Source organism: Sorex fumeus, unplaced genomic scaffold (genome assembly GCF_029834395.1).
Source record: "Sorex fumeus unplaced genomic scaffold, SorFum_2.1 ptg000036l, whole genome shotgun sequence".
In the NCBI taxonomy this organism is placed as follows: domain Eukaryota; kingdom Metazoa; phylum Chordata; class Mammalia; order Eulipotyphla; family Soricidae; genus Sorex; species Sorex fumeus.
In genome coordinates this window covers 22,028,510-22,044,233 of record NW_026606093.1, presented here as the reverse complement: position 1 = coordinate 22,044,233, position 15,724 = coordinate 22,028,510, and positions in this window count along the sequence as shown.

The following is a 15,724-nucleotide window of genomic DNA, read 5'->3' as shown; positions in this document are numbered from 1 at the left end:
TTTTGCCTGTCTGGGATATATTCCCAGGAGTGCTATAGCTGGGTCAAATGGCAGATCAAATTCTAATTTTTTGAGAATCGTCCATACTGTTTTCCAAAAGGGTTGGACCAGCCGGCATTCCCATCCGCGCCAGCATTGGTTGCTTTTGTTCTTGTGGATGTGGGCCAGTCTCTGTGGTGTGAAATGATATCTCATTGTTTTTTGAGCTGCATCTCTCTGATGATTAGTGATGTAGAGCATTTTCTCATGTGCCTTTTTGCCATTCGGATTTCTTCTTTGCAAAAGTTTCTGTTCGTTTCCTCGCCCCATTTTTTGATGGGGTTGGGTGATTTCTTCTTGTGGAGTTTAACCAGTACCTTGTATATCCTTGATATCAACCCCTTGTTGGATGTGTATTTGGTGAATATCCTTTCCCATTCTGTAGGCTGTCTTTGTATTTTCAGCCAAAATAATTTTTATAAAAATAAAAAGTGCTTAAATGAATTAGAACTTATTATACAGGAAGATCTCCCCGGCCCCTATCGGAGAGCCCGACAAGCTCCGAGAGTATTTCCTTAGAAACTACTGTGCAGTGTGTGGATGGGGTCTACTTTTCAGACAGGGAGAAAATATTTTCAGCTACACTTCTCTTCCCCCAAATATCCTTTCCTTTTGCAGATGTTTCACTAATTATCAAATCCTCTCACATTTTTTGGAGCAAGGAATTCTTGTGGGCCGAATCACATTTCCTTAAAATCTCTTTGTTCCAGTCCTAAAACCTGTACCTTAGAATATGTCTGTATTTAGAGAGTCTATAAAAAGATAATTCAGTTCATCTGAAATCACTTGGTGGACTCTAACATGACTGAATCCTAATTAAAAAAAGGTGGTTGGGAAACACACATAGATGAATTTACAGGGAGAAGATGAATGTCTATAAGCCAAGTAGATATATCTCAGAAAAAAAGAAAACAATGCTGCTGATAACTGGATCTCAGACTTATAGTCTCCAGAGCTATGGGGCAATAAATTTCTGTTGTGCAAGACACTCAACTTATGGGACTTTGTTCTGGCAGCTTTAGTAAATAACATGGGGAATATGGAAAATGACTTATTTAAAGCTAAAGTATTTATTGCAGGATTTTGTAAATTTTGGAGACAGTGAAAGGGAAACAATCTCAGGAACTAAGATAAAACTAAGTTATTAAGCTTGTAGTAAGTAGTTTGCTCTCTAAGACCGTACTAACCCATCCAGGGATGGATGTCTTTGGAGGCTGTTGCTATCACAAACATTCAGAGGTGGAGACATTCAGTGATGGAGTCGCTGTCATTTGTCATTCTGTCCAGAAGCAGTGTGTTCACGTGTGCTGAGAGCAGGGTTAGGAAACAGACCATAAGGTCTGTGTGGTGGAGTTTGTGACCAAGACAGAAGCAACAAACATAGGGTTACAATCCCTGGGCTAGTTCACAAACCACTCTGAACTTCCTGGAAATCTAGATGGCCCAGTCAAGTGATAGAATGCTATTCAATAACTGAACAGTTCGTCAGAATTTGGATGGAAACAATGTGTTCCCATACCCCGGGAGCCTGCCTGAGAGCCTAAGCAGAACAAGCAGCTGCCGCCGTTCCCTCACGTACAGACTAGGGGTGGTGCTTGCCTCTGACTCCACAGCAATCTTATAGGAACATTCTCTGGCAAAGATGAACCCCTTCAGAGTACTCCAGGAAAAGTTTTGAACACTGGAATTTCCAGGTCTGGATAAACATAGTTCAGTCCCTCAGATGTTTTGAACATGACTGAATGCTCATACCACTGAAATGCTCATCACTGGTCTCCAAATAGTTCACATAAAATTCTGATCCTATTCCAGGCAGTGGCTGGTCAAGAACGTTCTAGTGACCAAACACTGTCAAGTGTTTATTCTTTGGAGTTAAAGTGAGCAAGTGAGAAGTTAAAGACTGAACAAGGGGTGGGGCATTAGGCTCATGATAGGAGGGTAAAGTCCTAGTTTTCATGCTAACAGAATTGGGAAGTTTCTTTAGACTCCAAGCCTAATTTGCTTGTTTAAAGGGAATGATAATAATGGCATGTTTCATATGTGTGGATTCTAAGTTTTTAATCAACTTGAAAGTCTAAAAGGGCCTAACAACTTGGGAATAATAAAGCTTTAAATGTCTATACATAGTAACCATTAGGGAAGTATTTTAGGGGATGCTGATAAATAATAATCCTCCAAGGAGGTGTTTATCACTACATGAGGCATTCTTGAGATAGCTAGCATTCTGATTTATCATATTAATATTTCTTTAACCATGTCTTATTTTTTGTAAAGGGCCACTCTCACAGATGCTCAGCCTATTTATATGGACCCTGATGAGTAGTGCGCAGATCAGAGGTGCAGTGCTCTGATCCAGTAGTGCTCAGGAGTTTCCAAAGCTACACCCGATAATGCTTTGGGGGGGCTGAACTCAGGGTCTCACATGTAGGAAACTTTACCACTGGAGCTACCTCCCTACTCCCTTTAAAACCAGTCATAAATTCCAGTAGCCATAGTGGCCGTAGTAACTACATGAACGATTAGTTTGGGAATTTGGCATGTTTAAAGTTACATATATGCATGGTAAAAACGTTCAAAACAATACTTAGAGCTAAATGATGTTAATTATAAACATGAGGTCACCACATGTGGAAATTCTAATAATCCATAATTCTCCAGCTCCATCCTTGAAGCAGCAAATTTCATGATTCCATCTTTTCTTATAGCTGAGTAATATATATGTATATATATATATATATTCTTGGACATTTGGATTATGTCAATAGTTTGGCAATTGTGAACAGTGCTGCAACGGACGGACATAGGAATGCAAATGTCTTATGAGTAGATTTTTGGTTTTTTTTCTCTTTTGGTTACACCCGGCAATGCACAGGGGTTACACCTGGTTCATGCACTCAGGAATTACGCCCTTGCGGTGCTCAAGGGACCATTTGAGATGCTGGGAATCGAACCTGGATCGGCTGCATGCAACGCAAATGCCCTACCCACTGTGCTATCTCTCTAGCCCCCGTGAATAGAGTTTTTGAGCCCCTGGAAGATGCCAAAGTATTATATATATTATATATTATATATATTAGTGTATGTAAGGATATTCAACCCTATTCCATAGGTGTGCAGATCTGTTTTTATTCCAATGCCATGCTGTTTTAATTACTACTGCTTTGTAGTACAGTTTGAAGTTGGGAAGGTTATGCCTCCCATCTCCTTACCCCCACCCCAAGAATTGCTTTAGCTATTAGTGGGGGCTTATAACTCTATATGAATTTCAGGAAAGTTCGATCAATTTCTTTGAAAAATGCTATGGATATCCATATAGGGATCACATTGAATCTGTATAATGCTTTGGGGAGTAATGCCATTCTGACAATGTTAATTCTCCCAATCCATGAGCAGGGGATGTATTTCCATTTCATCTTGTCCTCTTAATTGTCTTAAAGTAGTGTTTTGCACAGACATGTGAATAGGATTTTTTTTTATATCACTTTCTTCTCTTTCATTATTTGCCTATAGGAAAGCCATGGAGTGTGGGGCATTGATATTGTAGCATGATACTTTACTATGTAAGCCTATTATTTATAGGAGCTTCTTGGTAGAGGCTTTAAGGTTCTCTAAGTATACTATCTTGTCATCTGCAAATAGTGAGAGCTTTATTTCTTCCTTTCCTACCTGGATGCCCTTCATATCTTTTTCTTCCCTAACTGCCATAGCAAGTTCTTCCAGTACTATATTGAATAAAAGTGGCAAGAGTGGGTATCTTTGTCTTGTCCCTGATCATAGAGGGAAGGCTTTTAGTTTTTCCCCTTTGAGAATAATGCTTGGTGTGGGGTTATGGTAAATGGCTTAACTATATTGAGGAAAGTTTACTCAATTATCATTTTGCTGATCTTTAGAATTCTTTTATATGCTCATATCCATAAAGAAAACCCCTCCCCCCAAGATTTACTTATTAGTATGATCTTTGGATTTTCAATAGGCAGTGTAATATTGGTAAGGGCATTTGGTTTCACCACAAAAAATAGAGCCCGCAGAATAACTCTTAAGTTAGACAAAAAACGAGGTTTTAAGTTTTTGATATGAGGAACCAATTGTTTATTTTTTAAAATATCTGCTATCCTCATTTCTTAAAATTAATAATCAATAGGGGCTGGAGTGATAGCAGAGCGGGTAGGGCATTTGCCTTGCTCACGACCAACCTGGGTTTGATTCCTCCATCCCTCTTGGAGAGCCCGGAAAGCTACCAAGAGTATTCTGCCAGCATGGGAGAACCTAGAAAGCTCCCCATGGCGTATTCGATATGTCACAAACAGTAACAAGTCTCACAATGGAGACCTTACTGGCGCCCACTCAAGCAAATCGATGAAAAATGGGAGGACAGTGCTACAGTGTAGAGCAATAATCAATAGAGATGGTCTCCAGAGCTTGGAGAGTATCTGGGAAGGGTTGATTTTTCTGGTTTAAAAATAATCTGCAATATAATAGTTGTCAATTGCAGTCATCAATAATATACTTGAGACATGTGATTTTACTATAAGTACATATTACATTAAAGGTTGAACATATGGGGCTGGAGAGATAGCACAGCGGGTAGGGCATTTGCCTTGCACGCGGCCGACCCGGGTTCGATTCCCAGCATCCCATATGGTCCCCTGAGCACCGCCAGGAGTAACTCCTGAGTGCAGAGCCAGGAGTAACCCCTGTGCATCGCCGGGTGTGACCCAAAAAGCAAAAAAAAAGTTGAACATATGTTAAGCTTTATTTTGTAACTTTTATGGCAAATCATTTTAGAGTCAATTTGTTTTGATAGATGAACTTGCTTTGGAATTGAGAAAAAATGGAAAGATGGAGAGATATGTGATAAAACATAAAAGTCAACACATAAAAACTGGTAGATGTTTGAAAATTCATTGTGCAATCTGTTCAACCTTTCTGTATTTTTTTCTCATAACAAACTTTTGAGAAAAAATAGCACTGTATAGCACTGTCCTCCCAAAGTTCATTGATTTGCTCGATCGGACACCAGTAACATCTCACAACAAATTGTGAGACTTGTTGTTACTGTTTTTTGGCATATCCAATACGTCACAGGGAGCTTGCCAGTCTTTGCCCTGTGGGCGATATACTCCTGGTAGCTTGCCCGGCTCTCCGAGAGGGGCAGAAGAATAGAAGATCAGCCACGTACAAGGCAAATGCCCTACCCACCGTACTATCGCTCTAGCCCTTGAGAAAAAGTATAACTATCTATCTTACAGGTTGCAAATTCAGTACTTAGCACAATATCTGGGACACAAAAAGTGGTAGTGACTAATAATGATAACTATGTAGTGACAAAATGAAGGTAGAAAGAGTACTTTATCTTTTTGAAATCATTCAGACAATTATAATCAAGGCTTAAAGTGAAATATGTGTCACTGTCACTGTCACTGTCCTCTCGTTATTCATTGATTTGCTTGAACGGACCCAGTAACGTCTCCATCATGAGACTTGTTGCTACTGTGTTTGGCATATCGACTACATCACAGGGAACTTGCCAGGCTTTGCAGCGCAGGTGAGATACTCTCGGTAGCTGGCTGCCCTGTGCAAGGTAAACACCTTACCCCTGTGCTATCGCTCTAGTCACCAAATGGGCTACCAGCGGCAAATGAGCTCCTGTCCTGGTCTAGACTCCGGGGTCCCCTGACCCAAGCCAGCAAGTGTGTTTCTTTTGGAGACTTGGCACCATTTAATGTCCCCCTACAGGAGGCATTTCCTGGAGTCAGGTACAATGTGGGGGGTGGGTGGCAGCAGCGAGCTTCCTTGCGGCCAGCTGGGAAACTTCCAGGCCCTTACACTTCTCAGGTCAGCTTCGAGACCATTCACGCCACCGGCCACGCTCCTGCCTCTACCCTTGCAGCACCCTCCCGCTCCGTGTGACCACACGGGACAGGTGGGGAGACTGAGGCACATGGAGGGCTGGCATTCAACGGTTGGAGGGCCGGTCTCCTGTCTCTACTGCTGGGGGCCTTCAGCCCTCCCAGTTTTAGCTCCCCCACCTCTCCCTGCATCCCGCCTGTCTGGCTGGGGGGAGTGGTTGGACACTTTGAAGGCCTCCGTAGCCAGCAGCGACTTGTTGCTGCTGCTGATGGTGGGGTAGGGAGTGACGTCCACTTTGTACCTGGGGCAGAGAAACAGCAGCCTCAGTGCTGAGGGTGGGCGGCCAGGGAAGCCCAGGGGCGGGGAGGGGCCGCCAGGAAAGTGCTCTGCCAGACGCTTCCTGGGACACAGGGGTGCCTAGACCAGGGTCTGCCTCAACGGGAGTTGGGAAGGTGGCAGAATTGGGACCCACGTTGGGACACAGATATGCCACATCCAGGCACAGCAAGCTTTGGGGCGTTTTTTTTTCCTCTAAGGGTGTCTACCAACTGAACCTCCTTCTTGGGACCAGAGCTGCTCTGGGCTATAGTGGGCTTGATTTCTCCCCGGCCAGAGTGACCAAGCAGTTCAGGAGTGACCCCTGGTTCAGGGGGGGCCTGGGCTGATCAGAGAGACTGTGTGTGTGTGCTATGCGCAGGGGTGTGGGACACGATGGGCCTGTCTGTGGGAGAAGGCTGAGCATTCTGAGGGAGGAACGTGGTGCAAGGCAGTGGGGGAAGAGTTGTAGGGGAGGTTCTCGTACCTTTCAGCATAATTTGAAGTAGGAATAAATGTCTTCCTGTTGTTCTTCGATTTGCTCGAGCGGGCCCAGTAACATCTCCATTGTGAGACTTGTTGTTACTGTGTTTGGCATATCCAATAACCCACGGGGAGCTTGTCAGGCTTTGCAGTGGGGGAGAAATACACTCGGTAATTTGCCAGGTTCTCTGAGAGGGGTGGAGTAATCAAACCCTAGGTCAGCCGGGCCAGCGGTGCACAAGGTAAATGCCCTAGCACTGTGCTATCACTCCAGCCCTACAGAACCTTAATAAAAAAAAATTTAATATTTTGAAAATCCAGGGACAGAGTGATAGTATAGCAGGTAAGGCATTTTGCCTTGCATGAGGCTGAACTGAATGGGTTCAACCCCTGGCATCCCATTTGGTCCCCGGAGCATTGCCAGGAGTGATTCTTAAGTGCAGAGCCAGGTGTAACTCCTGAACTCCACTGGGTGTAAACCAAGTAATAATGAAAATAATTCACTAAAAAATAAATTTAAAAAGTAAATGTAATTTTTAAAATGTGTCTTGGGGCCTGAGAGATAGTACAGCAGGTAGGGCATCTGCCTTGCATGCTGCTGACCTGGGTTCAAACAAATGTAGAAAAAATATTTCAGAGACAGAGCTACACTTAGTGACCAGGGAAAACAGATATTGCAAGAAATATGTCCAGTATAATGTTCCAAATTCCAGTTTGGGTAGTGACTGAAAGGGTGATTCGGAGTGAAGGAAAATAGGCTTTAGAATGTTCTAGGACCCAAAGCAGCTTTACTGCAAAGAAACTCTAGCAGCCCTGCCTCTTTGACAAATCAGCTGCTCTTCCCAGTTTTCCCCTTCTATAAAGCATTGCAAAATTGTAAAATTTTTCTCTCATCAGAGAGAAGAAACTATTAATGCTGTAAGACACTCTCTAGGAAGATGCTTCAGAGGACACTCCTTAAAGCACTTAAAGCACTCCAGATTTTTACAGAAGTGATACCCTTTATATTCTTTATATTTATATCACTGTCACTGTCACTGTCCTCTCGTTGTTCATCGATTTGCTCGAGCGGACCCAGTAATGTCTCCATTGGAGACTTTGTTGTTACTGTGTTTGGCATATCGAATATGTCACGGGGAGCTTGCCAGGCTTTGCCGTGCGGGCAAGATCCTCTCGGTAGCTTGCCGGGCTCTCCGAGAGGGGTGGAGGAATCGAACTCTGGGTCGACCTTGTTGGCTGCGTGCAAGGCAAGCACCCTACCGCTTGCAGTTTGTTAATTAAATGATGGTTCAATAGAGGGAAAGAGCTTCATAGTATAGGGTGCATTGTTCTGCTCACTGGAGTGCTGTTCCTGGATTCCACCTTCCACACGCAGCACAGCATCACCCAGATATTCTTGCACCAGTGTTTAAGATAGGGTTGGCACTCAGATCAGATTTCTCTCAAGGCTGTGGCTCACAGATAGATGTAAAGCAATATTTTCTAGGACATTTCTTTTGCCGAGACAATAAATTGCTAAATATTGAGAATGAATATTTTTGTTTTTCATCACCCTTCCCTTCTTAAATTAGAAATTTGTCCGGGATAAAGTTTTCTCATTATTTGATTTTTTTCCCCAGAGGTCTTTAATTGGAAACTGAAGAAAGGCCATTGAGTTAATTAGTCAAAGAAAATTCTTAGTAGTTAGGCTCATATCACAGATGAGAGTTGATGTGTCTAGGCCAGAGGCTATGTGAATCATAGCTACAGCATTTGTCCTCTTTGCAGCTATGCTACTCAGAGGATGATCTACACCCGGTACCAGTACCAGCTCATAAGCTGTTACAGAGATCCATAATATAAATGTAGAATGATAGTAGAGTTTAGATACATTTAAGCAATTTTATGTTGCATGATATCCAAATTCATCTACATCAGTCTGTTTTATTTCTCTAGTGGGATCATATGCTGAGTTAGATTAAAGACTGTGATGGTTGAGAAATTAAGAAAAGAAATAATCAGGGTTCTTCAGTGCTCCAGTTTCTCTGTCTTATTATTCCCCTCTCTCGAGGAATCAGCTAAGTCCACTCTTAAAGTAAATTTTTCAGACCTCAGAAAACCAAAGCAAAGTCAATTTTCCTCTTCAGAGTCCATTACCACTGACCTCGCATGAAGCCCTACCTCTAAATATAACGCGTTTTGTATTTAACCCCAATTTAAGGATTGTTACTATATCATTTAACATTTGCTGTGTAACAGTCCTCCCCCACACCCTAAACATTCTCAGGAAACACATTGTGGTTGTCATTGGTTTTGTAATTCTGACCCTTGTGTCTAGGGCTATAGCTGTGGAGATTTGGAATGACTGGATTCTCCTTGTCATCTCTCAAATATCCACTGGACTTTCCTGAGCTTGTCAGATGAAACCCGGCAGTAAGAGGACAAACCACAGTGAGCAACAGCTCTTGAAGCTTTTTTTTAAGTGCATGCCTTTACTGCTAAAGTCTTATTGGCTGAAGTGGGTCAAATGACCAGGAACAGAGTCAGGGTGTTGGTTAAACTTTTTGTTGGAGAGGATAGAAAGACCACACTGCAAATAAGTGTGCAAGTAGAGATTGGAAACTTTGTTTTTTTATTGCTGTTTTTACATTGCAGTGAAGATTCAAGAGATTGTGTGCTGTTTGCTACTAACCCATAGCAGCTGTTCAATAAATTAAGTGAATATTGCTTTAAGAGTCCTTCGGTTTTCCTCCCTCATATGTTTTTCCAGGAATCTGGTTCTGATGGTGCACAGCTTGGATGCCACAAATATTTAGTCATCTTCTGTTTACTTTCTCCTCATGGAAGAAGCCTAGTGAGATCAGTAAATGGAACTCAAAGTCTTTGTTTCCTTTCAACAAGCCAAAACTGACGTAGACCTAGAAATAATACATTTCTCTGTGCAATTGTTATATCTGAGCAGAGCAGAGCACACATGACTTTGTGTGTATAAGGATCAAGGACTAATGACCAGCCACTCAAACTGTTAGGTGAAAATGGATCCTTCAGTTCCCTGAGAAGGAGTTAACTCTATGGTACATTGAGTGGGGCTCTCAGAGACTGTCAGCAGGATCTTGTGCAGATTAATACACCACGTTGATATCGTCCTGTGCTCCATTGTTAATCAATATTTGTATTCAGACTTATAGACATATTCAGCTTGATAGTGTCTTTATATTCAGAAGTTCTTGCAACTGCGAGCCTGTAACTCACTATTCATGCTACTACTTCACCCCTGGATTCTCTGTAACAAACTCCTCAGTTGGGTTATTTGAGGAATCTGGGAGGACTCTTGTGATGATACCATCAGGACGTCACCAGGATGCGTCTGTTTCTCTGGAGGACATCCTGCTTGTCTTTGTATGCACAAATCCCAAGGGCATGGATGGGTTTCTGTGTACCAGATCTAGTATTAATCCAAGTCTCACCTCTCTCCATTTGTACATAGGCTTAATTTGAGAGTCTTTGGGGATGGATCTAAGGGAATGATAGGAACACAAAAGACAATAATAAATAACAGATTTTATTAGGTGGTATTTGGACAGGGTTGCATAAGCAGGGATATTCCTCATAGCATGAACTTCTCTAGATACTACAGACTATGGTGGGCACAAGTAATACCAACCAGATATGAAGGGGAGAAAGAATTCCAGGGAGGATTTTGAAAGGGAACTTCAATGCCCACTTGATGTTGCTCAGCTGTATAGAGGGCAGGGTCTGAGTCTGAGAACCCTGAAGGGCAGTAGCAGCTGGATATCATAAGCGTCAGGCTTTATCTTATCAGTCATCAGCAAGTGTCTTCGGATATGTAAAGCAGACCAATAAAATATGTCTGTTTGAGCTATTTTAAAAATAAATTAATATGCAAATATTTGTATTAGATGTCAAATAAGATTTATATTAGATGCCTGTTGGCTTTAGCACTAATAGATTTCTGTCTACAGCAAAGGAAGTAGATATTAAATAAGAAGTACAGCATAGTGCCTAATAATTGCCCAATGAATTATACAGTATTTTATCTTTACCTCACTAACATTTGCAAATTTTCTTCATGTCATCAAGTAACCATATTCTTTATTTATTGGTGGAGGTTGTCTTTTTAAGTTTTGGGTCACACAAGCTCAGAATTTACTCCTAGCTCTACACTCAGGACCACTCCTGGCTGGTTTAGGGAATGATATAGGGTACTGGTGGGTGTGTCACACCCACCACCTGGCCCCCTGGCGCCGTGTAATCCCATCAGCGGCCAAGACTCAGAGACTATAAAATCCAGCTCCCGGACGAGACCAGTGCAGTCTCCTGCCCCTGAGCCTGGCTGTTCCTCGCCGGGGTCCCTTGGAGGGGAGCGGGTTGAGCTTTCCTCCCCACCCCGACCAGGGCTCCGGCAGCAGAAGACCTCCAGGACCAGCCACCACCATGCCGAGACCACTCTCCACACACATGAAGGTACTGGCAGAGGGACAAAGCCACGCAGGTTCCGGGGCCGAGACCTCCAAGCCTACTCGGATTGGAGTTGAGCATCATCCACCCAGATCCTCCAAATTCCAGTAGGCGGGGATCACACCCACCACCTGGCCCCCTGGCGCCGTGTAATCCTATCAGCGGCCAAGACTCAGAGACTATAAAATCCAGCTCCCGGAACAGGACATCTTTTTATGACATCTTATTATCTCATTCCTACTTTGGACAAACTTGCAGGCTATCGAATGTAGCCTGCCCACAGGGCAAAGTCTGGCAAACTCCCCGTGGCGTACCCAATATGCCAAATACCAGTAACAATGATGGGTCTCATTCTCCTAAAGAGCCTTGAATATAATCTCAGGGCTAGGATGAAAGAGACGTTACTGGGGCCTGCTCGAGGCAATCGACGAATAACAGGATGATGAATGAATGAATGATGAATAGGGTACTGGGGATGGAACCTGGGTCAGCTGCATACCAGGAAAGTACTATCATTTCAGTTCAGCCTCCTCCTCATTATTTTTAATGCTTACAGACTATTTCATTTTGTTTGTTTATTTATTTTAAATATCTATTAAGACACCATTATTTAAAAGTTGTACATAATAGAGTTGCTTCAGAAAAACAACACCAATCCCACCACTAATGCACTCTTTCTTTCACAAATATCCCCAGATTCCCTTCCATCCCCTGGCCTGTCCCCTTAGCAATTACATAACAAATTAATGTCATATTATCTGCTCTAACAATACTTAAGGAATGGTAAATGGAATTATCAGATAATAAATCAATAAAAGTCAAATTTATGATGATTATTAAGTGAGTTTGGAAAATGCATGAAATCCCTTAGCAAGCTAGCAGTAAATATGTATTTATTAATCAAGTAATAAAACCCAGCTCCGGGAAGAGAACAGTGCAGAGTCTCCTGCCTTCGTGTCTGGCTGTCCTCCCAGGGTCCCTTGGAGGGGAGCGGGTTGAGTTTCCCTCCCCGCCCCAAGCAGAGTTCCGGCAGCAGAAGACCCCCAGAACCAGCCACAACCATGCTGAGACCACTCTCCACACGCATGAAGATACCGGCAGAGGAACAAAGGCATGCGGGTCCCACGGCTGAGATCTCCAAGCCTGCTCAGATCGGGACTAAGCATCCTCCTCCCAGATCCTCCATCCTCCAGTAGGCAGGGGTCACACCGACCAACTGACCCCCAGCGCCATGTAATCCCATCAATGGCCAAGAGACTATAAAACCCAGCTCCTGGAAGTGTGTGGCCGCATGTGCAGTCGCGCGACATCTTATTATCTCATTCTTACTTTGAACAACCTCGAAGGCTACCGAATGTAACCTGCCCACACAGCAGAGTCTGGCAAACTCCCCGTGGCATACCCAATGTGCCAAATACCAGTAACAATGATGGGTCTCATTCTCCTAACCCTGAAAGAGCCTTGAATATGGCACTTTTTAAAATCTCAGGGCTACGACGAAGGAGACGTTACTGGGGCTTGCTCTAGGCAATTGACAAACAACAGGATGATCGTGATCGTGATCGTGATCGTGAATCAAGTAAGGGGAAACCATATACACTTTTAGTGAGTATCAACCTCAATGCTACATGTTGGAAAGTTTGTCCTGTCCTTCTTGTCTTTGTTGACTACCTGTGCTATCATTTTTTAAGCTTGTTGGACATCCTCATCATGGCATCATTAAAGACATTGTCTAAGGATTTACTAGTGTTCTTTATATCTTTGATTATATTGTTTCTGTTTTTACTTATTGAACTTGGTGGGCTTCTAAGTGTTTTCCCCATTGATTTCCTAGCGCTCTTACCGTGCTGGGGATAAGTCATTACAGTTAAACCTCCTGGAAGATGCTGAGAGATTAGCCCGGGATTTCTCTATTTCTTCTCTGCCCACTTTCACAAAATAGTAGGAAAAATAAGTGGAATGGTGAAGTAGCAAGCAGAAGATCAGGAGCTGTTGTGTAGGCCCACTTACATGGTGCAGGCTGAGTGTGGAGAGAGCAGGAAGTTGTCCAGAAAGAAGGGGTTCTGCTCTCAGTTCCAGATAAGCCTACTGATGCCAGCCTGAGGTAAGCCTCTCCTGGAGTGGCGGAGCAGGAAGCAGAAGGAGAATATTTCATTTCATGTGCATACCAAATTTACACTCATTGTCCAATTGTTTGAAGTTTAAGATATTCAGTCCCTTCCCATTACATTTTTATACTTAAGTGTTTGTCTATTCGTGACTATTTGAAGTTATATTTATATAATATTAATTTCTGAATCAAACTATTAAGACCACATTAAGACCCAGAGACCACTGGAGTCCCCAGAATTATATATCTCCTGATCTTTAACACTGAACAGTAAAGTACTTAAAGTCTTTCACAGTGTTCCACTGAACCTCACCAAATGATCTACCTCTTTTTCTATGAATTTCACTGACTTGCACTGAGGATTCACACATGATAGGTGGTTCAGGGACTCTGAGATGAAGAAGATATCTGCTATCTAGTTCATTTTAAGTGTGAACACGATTCCTCCAGCTCAGAGATTTGCAGAGTCAATGCACCTAGACAAAGTACATTATGGAAACTTATCCCCAAGGTTTGTATGTTCCTCACTCTTCTTTCTAGAGACAATGGAATGGCCTCAGTTCCCTGAATCAAGCATTCCCTAAATGTACTGTTGCCTTGCAAAACTCCTCCTTTAGTGAAAACAACCTCAGACTTCAATGCCAGTCTTCTTTTATTGGCATTGTCGGGTCTGGTTTGTAGGGGTCTAATTCATCCATTCTTTACCCATTAGATCCAATGCTATGTTGCAAATGCTTTTCCCTCCTCACCTCAATAAGCCTATGCTCAGAGTAAAAATTTTATTTGGGAGGAGTCTTAGAAAAGTTTCTGAGTTTTAAATCTCAAGTACAAATCATTTTTGGATCCTCTCTTGCTTCACTGCTCCTGACCCTATTCTATACTAGCTCATGAGATTTTATTTATTTATTTATTTATTTAATTTTTATTAGTGAAACACCATGAGGTACAGTTGTAGACTTACAAATTTTTGTGCTTGGGTTTCAGTTATACAATGATCAAGTACCCATCTCTCCACCAGTGCCCATTCTCCTCCCCCACCAATCCCAGTATCCCTCCCACCTTCCCATCCCCCCATCCCACCCTGCCTCTGTGGCAGGGCACTCCCTTTTGTTCTCTCTCTCCTTTTGGGTGCTGTGGCTTGCAAAAGAGTCATTGGGTGGCAATCATGTTCATTCTATAGTCTACTTTCAGCATGCATCTCCTATCCTGGGCGGATCTTCCCAGCACCCTTTATTTGGTGCTCCCTTCTCTATCTGAGCTGCCTTTACCCCTAGAGTGTCCGGCTGGCCTCCAAGCCATGGAGTAAATCTCCTGGTATTTATCACAGCTATTCTTGGGTGTTAGTCTCCTATTTTGTAACTTTATGTTCCCCAGATGAATGCAATCTTTCTATGTCTGTCCCTCTCTTCTCTTTCTGGCTCATTTCGCTTAGCATGATATTTTCCATGTAGTACCACTTGTATGTAAATTTCATGACTTCATTTTTTCTAACAGCTACATAGTACTCCATTGTGTAGATGTACCAAAGTTTCTTTAACCAGTCATCTGTTCTCGGGCACTCAGTTTTTTTCCCATATTCTACCTATTGTAAACAGTGCTGCAATGAACAAACAAGTACAGATGTCACTTCGACTATATTTTTTTGCCTCTCTGGGGTATATTCCCAGGAGTAGTATTGCTAGGTCAAATGGAAGCTCAATTTCTAGTTTTCTGAGAATCGTCCAAACTGTTTTCCAAAAGGGTTGAACCAGTCTATGGCCATACCACCCTGAACGCCCCCGATCTCGTCTGATCTCAGAAGTTAAGCAGGGTTGGGCCTGGTTAGTACTTGGATGATAGCTCATGAGATTTTAGAGGGAGACCATTTTCTCCCTTACCATTTGCATCAGTGAATTATGGCTTTTGTAACCAACAATGCATTTGGGAACAAAGAATTTTTTGTACTTCCTGTCATTCCAATGGCACAATATAATTATTCCATTTGGTTCTCTCTCTCTCTCTCTCTCTCTTTCACTCTTTCTCTCACACACATACATAGACACATGCACACATAAAAAGGAACTAAAGATAAAATTTATACAGAGATAAATTCATAAATTTAGAGATGTAATTTAAAGAAAGGTCCTGTGCCATCTTGAGTTTGTATGTCTTTAGTCTGCTTTCTTTTCCTAAAGAGCCTTGAATATAATCTCAGGGCTAGGATGAAGGAGACGTTACTGGGGCCTGCTCGAGGCAATCGACGAATAACAGGATGATTTGATTTGATTTGATTTGAGTCTGCTTTCTAAAGGTTTTTGTATCATTCATAGAGAACATCTATGAAAGTTTATGAGATAAAAGAATTTTAAATTTTTATTTAAGGCAGAATCTACTCACAAAAATCAAGCTGGCTTCTTCAACATTCTTTTCCTCTTTTCCCCTCCTTCCCTCCCTCCCTCCCTCCCTCCCTCCCTCCCTCCCTCCCTCCCT